Source organism: Sus scrofa, chromosome 16, assembly GCF_000003025.6.
Source record: "Sus scrofa isolate TJ Tabasco breed Duroc chromosome 16, Sscrofa11.1, whole genome shotgun sequence".
Lineage (NCBI taxonomy): Eukaryota > Metazoa > Chordata > Mammalia > Artiodactyla > Suidae > Sus > Sus scrofa.
This window is the reverse complement of record NC_010458.4, coordinates 64,235,212-64,247,927: the sequence shown is the minus strand read 5'-3', so window position 1 is coordinate 64,247,927 and position 12,716 is coordinate 64,235,212.

Below are 12,716 nucleotides of genomic sequence, written 5' to 3'. Positions count from 1 at the left end.
TAGTTCCATCCATGTTGCTGCAAATGGCATTATGTCATCCTTTTTTATGGCTGAGTAGTATTCCATTGTGTATATATACCACTTCTTCCGAATCCAATCATCTGTCGATGGACATTTGGATTGTTTCCATGTCCTGGCTATTGTGAATAGTGCTGCAATGAACATGAGGGTGCATGTGTCTCTTTTAAGTAGAGCTTTGTCCGGATAGATGCCCAAGAGTGGGATTGCAGGGTCATATGGAAGTTCTATGTATAGATTTCTAAGGTATCTCCAAACTGTTCTCCATAGTGGCTGTACCAGTTTACATTCCCACCAACAGTGCAGGAGGGTTCCCTTTTCTCCACAGCCCCTCCAGCACTTGTTATTTGTGGATTTATGAATGATGGCCATTCTGACTGGTGTGAGGTGGTATCTCGTGGTAGTTTTGATTTGCATTTCTCTAATAATTAAGGATGTTGAGCATTTTTTCATGTGTTTGTTGGCCATCTGTATATCTTCTTTGGAGAAATGTCTATTCAGGTCTTTTGCCCATTTTTCCATTGATTGATTGGTTTTTTTGCTGTTGAGTTGTATAAGTTGCTTATATATTCTAGAGATTAAGCCCTTGTCAGTTGCATCATTTGAAACTGTTTTCTCCCATTCTGTAAGTTGTCTTTGTGTTTTCTTTTGGGTTTCCTTTGCTGTGCAAAAGCTTTTCAGTTTGATGAGGTCCCATGGGTTTATTTTTGCTCTAATTTCTATTGCTTTGGGAGACTGACCTGAGAAAATATTCATGATGTTGATGTCAGAGAGTGTTTTGCCTATGTTTTCTTCTAGGAGTTTGATGGTGTCCTGTCGTATATTTAAGTCTTTCAGCCATTTGGAGTTTATTTTTGTGCATGGTGTGAGGGTGTGTTCTAGTTTCATTGCTTTGCATGCAGCTGTCCAGGTTTCCCAGCAATGCTTGCTGAATAGACTTTCCTTTTCCCATTTGATGTTCTTGCCTCCCTTGTCAAAGATTAATTGACCATAGGTGTCAGGGTTTATTTCCGGATTCTCTATTCTGTTCCATTGGTCTGTCTGTCTGTTTTGATACCAGTACCACACTGTTTTGATGACTGTGGCTTTGTAGTATTTCTTGAAGTCTGGGAGAGTTATGCCTCCTGCTTGGTTTTTGTTTCTCAGGATTGCTTTGGCGATTCTGGGTCTTTTGTTGTTCCATATAAATGTTTGGATTGTTTGTTCTAGTTCTGTGAACAATGTCATGGGTAATTTGATAGGGATTGCATTGAATCTGTAGATTGCTTTGGGTAGGATGGCCATTTTCACAATATTGATTTTTCCAATCCAGGAACATGGAATATCTTTCCATTTCTTTACATCTTCTTTGATTTCTTTGATTAAAGTTTTATAGTTCTCGGCATATAGGTCCTTTACCTCTTTGGTCAGGTGTATTCCAAGGTATTTGATTTTGTGAGGTACAATTTTAAAAGGTATCATATTTTTGTATTCCTTTTCTAATGTTTCATTGCTGGTATACAGAAATGCAACTGACTTCTGAATGTTAATCTTATATCCTGCCACTTTGCTGAATTTATTAATCAGTTCAAGGAGTTTTTGGGTTGAGTCCTGAGGGTTTTCTAGGTATAGTATCATGTCATCTGCATACAGTGACAGTTTGATCTCTTCTCCTCCTATATGGATGCCTTTTATTTCTTTTGTTTGTCTAATTGCTGTGGCTAAGACTTCCAAAACTATGTTGAAGAGCAGTGGTGAGAGTGGGCATCCCTGTCTTGTTCCAGATTGGAGTGAGAAGGCTTTCAGTTTTTCCCCATGGTTTGATTTTTGAAAGCCAATTCTAAGAGAAAAACTATAGTTTTCTCAGGCAACAGTAAAAGAGAGAGTGACTCTTTTTGACATATAAATGAGAAATGTAATTATTCACATACCATACATTACACCTGTTTTAAAGTGTAAAATTCCATGGGTTTTAGTATACTTACAGAGCTGTGCAGCCACCACCACAATCAATCAATTTTAGAACATTTTCATCATCTCTCTTCCAAAAAACTCCCTGTATCCATTAGCAGTCACCGTCCCTTCCCCCCAGCCTTAGGCAACCACTAATCCTTCTGTCTCTACAGATTTGCCTATTCCAGACATTTCATATAAATGAAGTAATACAAGATGAGGTCTTTCATGTCTGGCTTATTTCACTGGGCATACTGTTTTCAAGGTCCATCCATGTTGTAGCAAGTAGGTATTTCATTTCTTTTTATTGCCAAACACAATTCCATTGTTATGGATATACCACATTCTGTCTATCCATTCACATGTTGAGGGACATTTGGGTTGTTTCCACTTTTTGACTATGAATCATGCTGCTACAAACATTTATGTACTACAAGCTTTTGTGTGAACACATTTTCATTGGTCTTGGGCATATACTTAGAAGTAAAACTAAATCGCTGGGTTATATGGTAACTCTATGTTTAACTTTTTTTTTTTTTTTTTTTTTTGTCTTTTTGCCATTTCTTGGGCCGCTCTCGCGGCATATGGAAGTTCCCAGGCTAGGGGTCTAATTGGAGCCGTAGCCACCAGCCTACGCCAGAGCCACAGCAACGCGGGATCCGAGCCGCGTCTTCGACCTACACCACAGCTCACCGCAACGCTGGATCTTTAACCCACTGAGCAAGGGCAGGGATCGAACCCGCAACCTCATGGTTCCTAGTCAGATTCGTTAACCACTGCGTCACCACGGGAACTCCTATGTTTAACTTTTTAAGGAATTGCCAGACTGTTTTCCAAATTGGCTGCTCCATTCCACATTCCTACCAGCAGTGTATGCAGAGAGATTTACTCTTAGATTCAGATGCACCCTATTTGTTACATGTGGGACCCTGTGCCAAGTGTACATGATTTATAAACACCTCCATTTGTCATGTGTAAAACAAAGGATAATGATAGTATCTACATCGCAGGATTATAATGAAAAGTGACATAAAGGAAATGATGTATGCTAACATTCCTGGTACAAAGAAAGCCCTCAATAAATGTTATTAGTTCCTTTCCTTCTGTCTTTGGTATTTGGTTGGCAACATTTATTCTGTAGTAAAGTTGGATAGAGATAAAATTATAATTCCCTATTAACAATGAGATGCATACACAGTTGGTACTGAGTAAATATTGTTCACAGATAATTGGAAAAGCAGTAGAACTTGTATTCTTTTAATATCAAAATAAATTTATCTTTTTCTACCTCCTGTGGAACGAATACCTAGACTGCAGGAGGAAAAAACAGAAATGTCAGCTTTCTGTTTGGTTGGGATTTTTTAGATTTTTTTCCCCAAAACATTTTTGATTTCTTCAACTTTTTTATTTTGTAAAGTTTCAAATATACAGAATTAAAAGAATATTACAGTCATCACTCATACACCCACCTTCTAGATTCAACAACTGTTGAAGTTCCCTGGTGGCTTAGTGGGCTAAGGATTTGGTGTCATCACTGCTGTGGTACAGGTTTGATCCTTGGCCCAGGAACATACACATGTTGCAAGCACAGCCAAAAGAAAAAAAAAATTGTTAAGGTTTTGAATATTTGCTTTATCTATGTGTGAGTTTTTTATTAAGCTGAGAATAAGTTTCAAACATCAACACACTGCACCCCTAAACGCTCTACCCTCTTTTAAAAATAAGTGTTTTTTCCAAAATTACCAAAGGCCATTACCATACCTAAGAAAATGAAGTTTAATTCCCTAATTCTTTTACTGTCCAATCGATACTTAGATTTTCAAAGTTCTCCCTGAAATATCTTTTACAGATAACTTTTTTCTAACCAAGATTCAATCAAGTTTCACTCATTGCCTTATTATTAAGTCTTATAGGCCAGCTTTGCTTTCAATCAGTTGAGTACTTGTGACTATACTGAGTCTCTAAAATCAACAGAGAAAAAAAAGTTTCATTGTTTTCAGATTTAAGTTCAGCTGATATACCTCTATCCTACCAAGTCACTTTGTCTTGATTCTGTTTTGTTTTTTGTTTTGTTTTTGTCTTTTTAGGGCCACACTGGCGCACATGGAGGTTCCCAGGCTAGGGGTTGAATCGGAGCTGTAGCTGCCTACCTACACCACAGTCACAGCAACACCAGCTCCTTAACCCACTGAGCAGGGCCAGGGATCGAACCCTCGTCCTCATGGACACTAGTCAGGTTTGTTAACCCCTGAGCCATGACAGGAACTCCTATTTATCTTGATTCTAATTAAACCTGAGACCGGCAGCAATACAAAACCATGTGTTCCTTTTCAAGCATGATGATATCCAACTAAATTGAATGGATATTGATTGTCATAGACATTATTTTACTTCCTCCATACCTATGATACCTTCTTTTTAATACCACTTTGAATGTTCTAGCCATGTAGTCTATTGGTCGTTGGCCATGGATGGATCAGTGACTTTATCCCATCTCACATAGCGATTAGTCCAGGGAGGGATCCTTGACCCAAGTCAAGCCAAATCAGGGCAAGACACAACAAGGCTTTTTACTGAACTATTGAGAGAGTAAATCTTCTCTTTCTCGCTAGACCTAAAGAAAAAATCCTTTTTCGGTGACTACAGACAGCCACCTCAGATCCAAAAAAGGAAGAGCCAATCTGAAAATTTACTGAAGGATGTAAAAGAATCCGAAATATCAAGAGAAACCAGGACCTGCTCACAGTGTATGAGCCCTGACCTAAAACTCATCTGAAGCCAGTTTGCTCACCTTCTAATTAGCCAATAAATTACCCTTTTTGCTTAAACTAGTTTGGGGTGTGTTTTCCATTATTTGCAGTTAAAAGAGTCCCAAGGCCTTAAATGTTTTAAATTTGCTAGTGCTGTTATAAAGATGAGAAAGTAACTACAAAAAAATGCTATAATGATAAGTACAAACATAACTGTACAACTTAACAAGTTATTATGAAACCTAATCTAACTACTATCCAGAAAGTCTATCCATAGAGTCTGACTGTGTCAGAAGTCTCCCACATACTCTCTCATAGTCACAGCTGTCTAACCATAAAGTTAACCATTTTTCGGATTTTAATATAGTGACTTCTTTTTTTTTTTTGACCACCTAAGTATGAACTCCTAAACAGTGTAGTTTACTTTTGCCTGTTGTTGAATTTTATATAAATGAAATCATATGGTAACTATTCCTTTGTGACTAGCTTTTTCTGCTTAACATTGTGCTTGAGATTCAACTACATTCTTGTGTGAAACTTCATTTTCATCACAGTATAGAATTCTATCTTAGGCATGTAACACTATTTTTAATTCATTCTGCTATTTATGAACATTTGGGTTCATGAACACCCAATTTCCACTTTGAGGCTACTATGAATTACCCTGCTATCAACACTTTTGCACTTGTCTCCTGGTGCACATGCACACACATTTCTCTTAAAGAGAATTGCTGGGTTTGCAGGTTTTCAATCTTTTTAGATAAAACCCAACTGTCTTCCAAGATGATTGTACCTGCTTGCACTCTTCAAGGACAGTCTATGAGCATTCCTATTGCTCTATATTCTAGCCTGCAATGAATATTGTCAGTCTTTTTGATTTTAATCATTTTAGCAGACTTTTTAACTTGCATTTCCCTAACTGCTGATGAGGTCAAGTACATCCTCATATTTGGTGGCCTCTTGGACTTCCTTTTTCTTGTGAATTGCTCAAGCCTGTTACCCAATTTTCTCCTGGGTTATTTATCTTTTGCTTTTTGTTTTGTAAACTTTTGTATATTGTGAACACAAACACCTTGCTACTTACACATGTTGCAAAAGACTTCTTTTGTTCTATAGCTCTCCTTTTCATTCCCTAAATGGTGTTTTTTGCTGAACATAACTTCTGAATTTAAACTTAATATTTTTTATGTTTAATGTTTGATTTAAGCCTGTTTTTCTCCTGCTCCATAGTGCCTTCCCTGTCATAAATCAAGTGTACATATTTGAGGGCATCTGTTCCTAAACTCTCTGTTCCAAACAACTGATTTATCTCTCCTTGTGCCAGTACCAACAGTTTAAATTATTCAGGCTAAATAAGAAGTCTTGGGAGCTCCTGTTGTGGCACAGCGGAAATGAACCCGACTAGGAACCACAGGGTTGCGGGTTCGATCCCTGGCCTCACTCTGTGGGTTAAGGATCCAGCACTACCATGAGCTGTGGTGTAGGTCGCAGATGTGGCTCGGATCTGGCATTGCTGTGGCTGTGGTGTTGGCTGGCAGCCATAGCTCTGATTTGACACATAGCCTGGGAACCTGCATATGTCACAGGTGCCACCCTAAAAAGCTAAAAATTAAATAAAAAAATAAAAGAAGTCTTGATGTGTGATAGAGCAAGTCTTCCCACCTAGTTTTCTTTGCTGTGTTTTGTATTTTTCAAGAGGACCTTGGCTCTTTGCATTTACTTACCAATTTTAGAACCACATTTGGAATTTTGACTTGTTGAGTTTTCCAAGACCCCACTGAGATTTTTAGTTTTCGACACAGAGGTTTTTTTGTATCTTTTATTGCATAAATTCCTAAGATATTTGATGGTTTTGATGCTATCGCTAACGGTAATTTAAACTGTATTTTGTTAGGCTTTGAAGAGCTAATAGAAAATCCCAAGAATCCCTGTCTTCCAGAACTTCCAATCTCATGCAGTTAGGAATAAAGACAGAAATGGGAGGTTTTTTTGCTTTTTGTTTTTGTCTTTTTGCCTTTCTAGGGCCACACCTGAGGCTTTTGGAGGTTCCCAGGCTAGGGGTCTAATCGGAGCTGTAGCTGCCAGCCTACACCACAGCCACAGCAACCCCAGATCCGAGCCACTGAGCAAGGTCAGCAATCAAACCTGCAACCTCATGGTTCCTAGTCGGACTCATTTCTGCTGCGCCACAATGGGAACTACAGAAATGATTTTAACACAAAGTGGATTGGATTGGTTGTGACAGAGGTGGGGAAAGGTTACCATGGAAATACAAATGGAAGAGATTAGCCCATTCTCTGGGGTCATGGGGTGGGAGGAAGGGAGAGGCATTATAAGTGTTGAAAATAGGTAAGTGCTGGCCAAGTGAGTAAAGAGTAAGGCAAACAGAGGGGAGGAGAGCACACATTTGGAACACACATTTTAGAGTGGTAAGATGGAACACTTCCTGCCTCAGTGTGAACTGAAGTGCCAAAACAACAGATTCAGAGACCAGCCATGGGTATGAGGCAAATTTCCTCATGGCCATAATTTATAAAAGGAATGTGAGCAAACTAGTTCCAAGACTTCTTAAGCTAGATAAGGTCATCAAGTGGTGTAAAAGGGTGAGCAGAGAGAGGGTCTGGGAAAGGTTTCTTTGGAGGGAGCTGTTGCTGTCTGTACTACTGGGCAAAGGAGGCTTCTGGAGCCGGGGTATGGGGGTGGGGTTGCTACCTCCTGCTCTATTCTAGTGATAGTGTGATCTTCCAAGGGACCATTCACAGAGGTTGAAATGTGACCCCTGCATAGGGCTGGTGCCTGATGCCCACCTATGAGAGTGAAAGCTTCCTAAAGTTACAGAAGAGAAGCAGCTGCCTGAGGATAGATGAGCATTGCTAGAGTCTGTCAGTGCAAGCAAGAGGGGTGTGTATGTTTTCCAGGGACAAGATGTGTGCCACATGAGAAACAGTTCTGGTCCTGGTTGTTCAGGGTCCTATGCAATAGGATTAAATAGAAGTAAAGAGGGGCCCAAAAGTGAGAAGCTAAAGGTAAAAATCCTATTCCTAGGGTCACAAGTAATAACCTAGAACAGAGATGCATCCATCCAGGTCACTGATACTAGAATTAAGAATCCTCAAACAGGAGTTCCCGTCGTGGCGCAGTGGTTAACGAATCCGACTAGGAACCATGAGGTTGCGGGTTCGGTCCCTGCCTTTGCTCAGTGGGTTAACGATCCGGCGTTGCCGTGAGCTGTGGTGTAGGTTGCAGATGCGGCTTGGATCCCAAGTTGCTGTGGCTCTGGCGTAGGCCAGTGGCTACAGCTCCGATTCGACCCCTAGCCTGGGAACCTCCATATGCCACAGGAGCGGCCCAAAGAAACAGCAAACAAACAAACAAACAAAAACAAAACAAAACAAAAAACCAAAAAAAAAAAAAAAAAAGAATCCTCAAACAATCCATAGAGATCCACCAGCTTCTTACCATAGTTGATCAGTAATTAAAAGCCAGCTAGCTTCCACTATTTGAAATATCAGTAGCAATAGGCAGCCTGTGCACTCTGCAACCAGGGCCCTACTCTAGTTACTGTATGGGGTAGTTTCCCAGAGCAACTAGAGAAGCAGTGATATTGTGAGGCTCCATCTATCAATGATATCACTTTATATATCCATATATCCTTTTCAATAAAATGCTATTATAAATTTTTAAAAACAAATTTAAAAAGAATATGCATGTGGCACTCAGAAAGAAAGATTCAGGTTTAGCTACCTGCCAGATCCAGAGAAGGTGAAAGCTAACAACAAGTAAGAATTGCATGTCCCTGACCTGTCCTGCTTCAGGTGGATTCCCCCTGGGAGGGGTCTGATGCAGCTGCTGGTGCACAGGGAGGAACTGAGTGGGGAGAGAGCAGAAGTTGACTACAGGTCTTCACACATGGAAAGAACTCTCGCTTTCTGAATGGGGATGGAAGCATTTCAGCAACACCTTTGTAATTACAAAGGAAGACTGTTATTTGTGACTTAAAGTGAGTAGCGCTGCTCATTTATTAAGAAGTCTGCCCAAGTTTGCATTGGAGGGTGGAGGAAAATTACCTCTTCTGAATAAAAATGCCAAGGGTTTGTGGGTGACAAAATCAGCTTGTGTTTTGACTACACCCCAAACATTGCTAGGTAACCGCAGCATGTGAAATACATGCAAGAAACAACAAGCATACAATTATGATAGGATCTCAGATTTACAGGGGGAATGCAGGGAGAGATGAAGTAAGCTGGCGTCGGTTCAGAAGCTGAGCAAAGACTTTCGATGCCATCTAAAGAGTTTGGACTTTAACAGGAAATGGAGCATCGCTGAGGAGTCTGTGCAGGTGAGTAGCTTTATTTGGCATTCACTGTGCTCTAGGTTTTATACTAGGTGGTTTACATGAATTATCGCACTTAATCTTCATTAAAAAAAAATCCTAGGAAGTAGATAGGATAATTATCTTCATCCTACAATTGAGGGAACTGAGGTGCAGAGAGGCCAAGTACCTTGCCCTTTGTCACAAAATTAGTCAAAAGCAGAGCTTATATTCAACACAGAGGCTTGGTTGTGTCACCTCCCTGACCACACTGTACCCTGCTCTCTGTCAGACTGACCCTACAGAGAGGTAATGAATTTGTTCAGAGAGCCACTTCCCAGAGTCTGGAACTCAAACTCCACTGGTCTCCCTTTGGAGAGACCAGAAATTATTCTTATTATTCTCCAAAACTACCTATACACACAGGAAAGAGAGGAACGCTTCAGGACCATTTCCTATGAGCACTCTGAGATGCCTGTACATGGTTCCACAAAGTGAGAGAGCTTGCTTTGCCTATAGGTCTTTGTCATAGACCTCAGAGTACAATGTGGAAAAAAGCCTTTTCTTAAACAGGGAAAAGAGATGGTAGCTAAGAGAGTGGAGCCTGGAATTATTCTACCTCGGTTCATAGACTGGCTTTGCACTTCCTAGCTGTGTGAGTAAGAGCAAGTAACTCAAACTTTCTGTGCATAATTTCTCATTTAATAACACCTGCTTCATACACACACCACACACACACACACACACACACACACACAATATACATACATTGTTTGGAGCAATGCCTGGCACAAGGAAGGCAGCCTTAACTATTGCGATTGTTATTATTGCTGTTTTTATTTTGACTCATCATGCTTATAACTTTATTATTCAAAGATACTAAAGATACTAAATGTCAGTCAATATTTATTGAGCACATATTCATAGCATTTGTTAGCTGCTAGGTAGGATATAAATAAATCAGAACACACAATTCCTTCAGACATTAAGTATGATACAAATGAAACATCTAACTTCTGCTTTCAAGCTTCTTCTTAATGTCAGTTGGATGGACTACTTATGATGCCTTGTTTTTAAAATGCTTTGTGTAGAGAGTTCCCATTGTGATGCAGCACAAACAATCTGACTAGGAACCATGAGGTTGTGGGTTTGATCCCTGGCCTTGGTCAGTGGGTTAAGGATCCTGTATTGCCATGAGCTGTGGTGTAGGTCGCAGACGCAGCTCGGATCTGGAATTGCTGTGGCTGTGGCATAGGCCGGCAGCTATAGCTTCGACTCGACCTCTAGCCTGGGAACCTCCATATGCCGCTGGTGTGGCCCTAAAAAGACAAAAGACAAAAATAAAATGAAATAAAATAAAATAAAATAAAAATGCTTCGTGTATATTTTCTTCTTGATTATAATCTCCTCCATGATATGAGCCAATGTTTATTTTTCTTTGGATCTCTCACCTCCTCTCCTTTCCATTTAGGATATTGTATATAGTTAAATTTTTAAAAATTTGGTTGAATGAACATGAAGCAAGCAAAGAACAAATTTATAGGACTACATACCGATGTGACAATACAAATGGAGTGGCTTCACGCTTGGTCACTCTCTCTCATTCTCTGATAATCTTAGATCTGGTTAACTGAGTTCCCTCTTATCTTTGCTTCTGTCCTCATTCTTGGTGACTTCAACAACCACATAGATAATCCATGTGGGTTTTTTCTTTTTTCTAAATTGAGATAAAATTCACATATAAAATTAACCAGTTTAGGAGTTCCCATCATGGCTCCACACAAACGAATCTGACTAACACACATGAGGATGCAGGTTTGATCCCTGGCCTTGCTCAGTGGGTTAAGAATATAGCGTTGCCATGAGCTGTGGTGTAGGTTGAAGACATGGCTAAGATCTGGCGTTGCTGTGGCTGTGGTATAGACCATCGGTTATAGCTGTGATTCAACCCCTAGCCTGGGAACCTCCATACGATGCAGGTGCAGTTCTAAAAAGACAGGAAAAAAAAAAAGCCATTTTAAAGTGAAAAATTCAGTAGCGTTTAGAACATTCACAATGTTGTACAATTACTACTTCTACCTAGTTCCAAAAACTCTCATTACCCCAAAAGAAACACCTGTTAAGCAGCTATTTTCCATTCTCCCCTTTCCAGTCTCCTAGTTTAATCTGCTCACTTAAATGATCTTTTCCTCCAACCAACCATATTTATCTCTCAAACTGTCATTAACATCGACTTCCCAAACCTCTCTGGAACATCTTTCTTTTCATCACGCCTACAAACATTCCAATTCTGTTCTCTATAGTGCCTACACTTGTGTTCTTCTCAGCATCAAGCTTCCAATCCATTGAGCCTACCAACTCTTTAAATACCCTTCTTAGGTCTTTGCACTTCTCTTTATCCACCATAGATTCTATAATATATAATTTAAATTTCATGCTTATAAATGTTCTTAGCTTTGTCTTTTTAGGGCCTCACTGGCAGCATATGAAAGTTCCCAGGCTAGGGGTCTAATCAGAGCTGCAGTTGCCAGCCTACCCCATAGCCATAGCAACATGGTATTCTTAACCCACTGAGCGAGGCCCAGAATCAAACCTGCATCCTCATAGATACTAGTCGGATTCGCTTCCACTGAGCCATGATGGGAATTCCTTAACCTTCTCCTCTATCGGCTCTGTACTCATGAGGCTGATACTGCTGGATAAACCACACAACTGACCACAATTCATGGAATTACTGCTCCATGAACCCACTGTATTGTGCTGATAAACTTGTTCTCCATTTCCCAGGGGCTCACTCTACTTTCTACTCAAACCTCCAATACCACCTGCCCTCTCTCTCCTCCACTTACTTTTAGCTGAGTAGCTGAGAACACAGAAGTAATCTATCAAATTCCTCATCTTTCCACCATAAATCTGCCAGCTTTTATGATGTTTGGGGCGGTTCTTCTTATACAGTGGGAGAAAGTTCTCTGCTCCTATCAAAGAGCAGATCCTCCACTAGTGATCTGAATCTCAACATTTTTGGCTTTCTTAAGGACTCAAAGACTTAGAACTTGCAGTAATTCCCTTTCTGTTCTATACCATCAACTTTTCTCCCTACTGGATGATAGCTACCAGGATATAAATGTATATAAAATACAGTCTTTAAGGAGTTGCCGTCGTGGCGCAGTGGTTAACGAATCCGACTAGGAACCATGAGGTTGCGGGTTCGATCCTTGCGCTTGCTCAGTGGGTTAATGATCCAGCGTTGCCATGAGCTGTGGTGTAGGTTGCAGACGCGGCTCGGATCCCACGTTGCTGTGGCTCCAGTGTAGGCTGGCAGCTACAGCTCCGATTGGACCCCTAGCCTGGGAACCTCCATATGCCGCAGGAGCGGCCCAAAGAAATAGCAAAAAGACAAAAAATAAAAATAAAATAAAATACAGTCTTTAAAAAAATCCTTTCCAATTTCATGTGCCACAACTGTCACCCCCACTGCAAATGCTTTCTAAAAAATTGTCGACAGCCACTGTCACAACTTTCTCTTCATTCTCCCCTCAATTTACTCCAACCAGAATTCTATTCCAAATATACACCCAATACTGTTCCCAGCATGGTTATCAAAGACTTCCTCACTGTCAAACCCAGTGGTCCCTGGTTAATCCTCATCTAATGCTACTTCTCAGCAGCAGCTCATGTGCCCATCAATCCTCCTTTGTAAAACA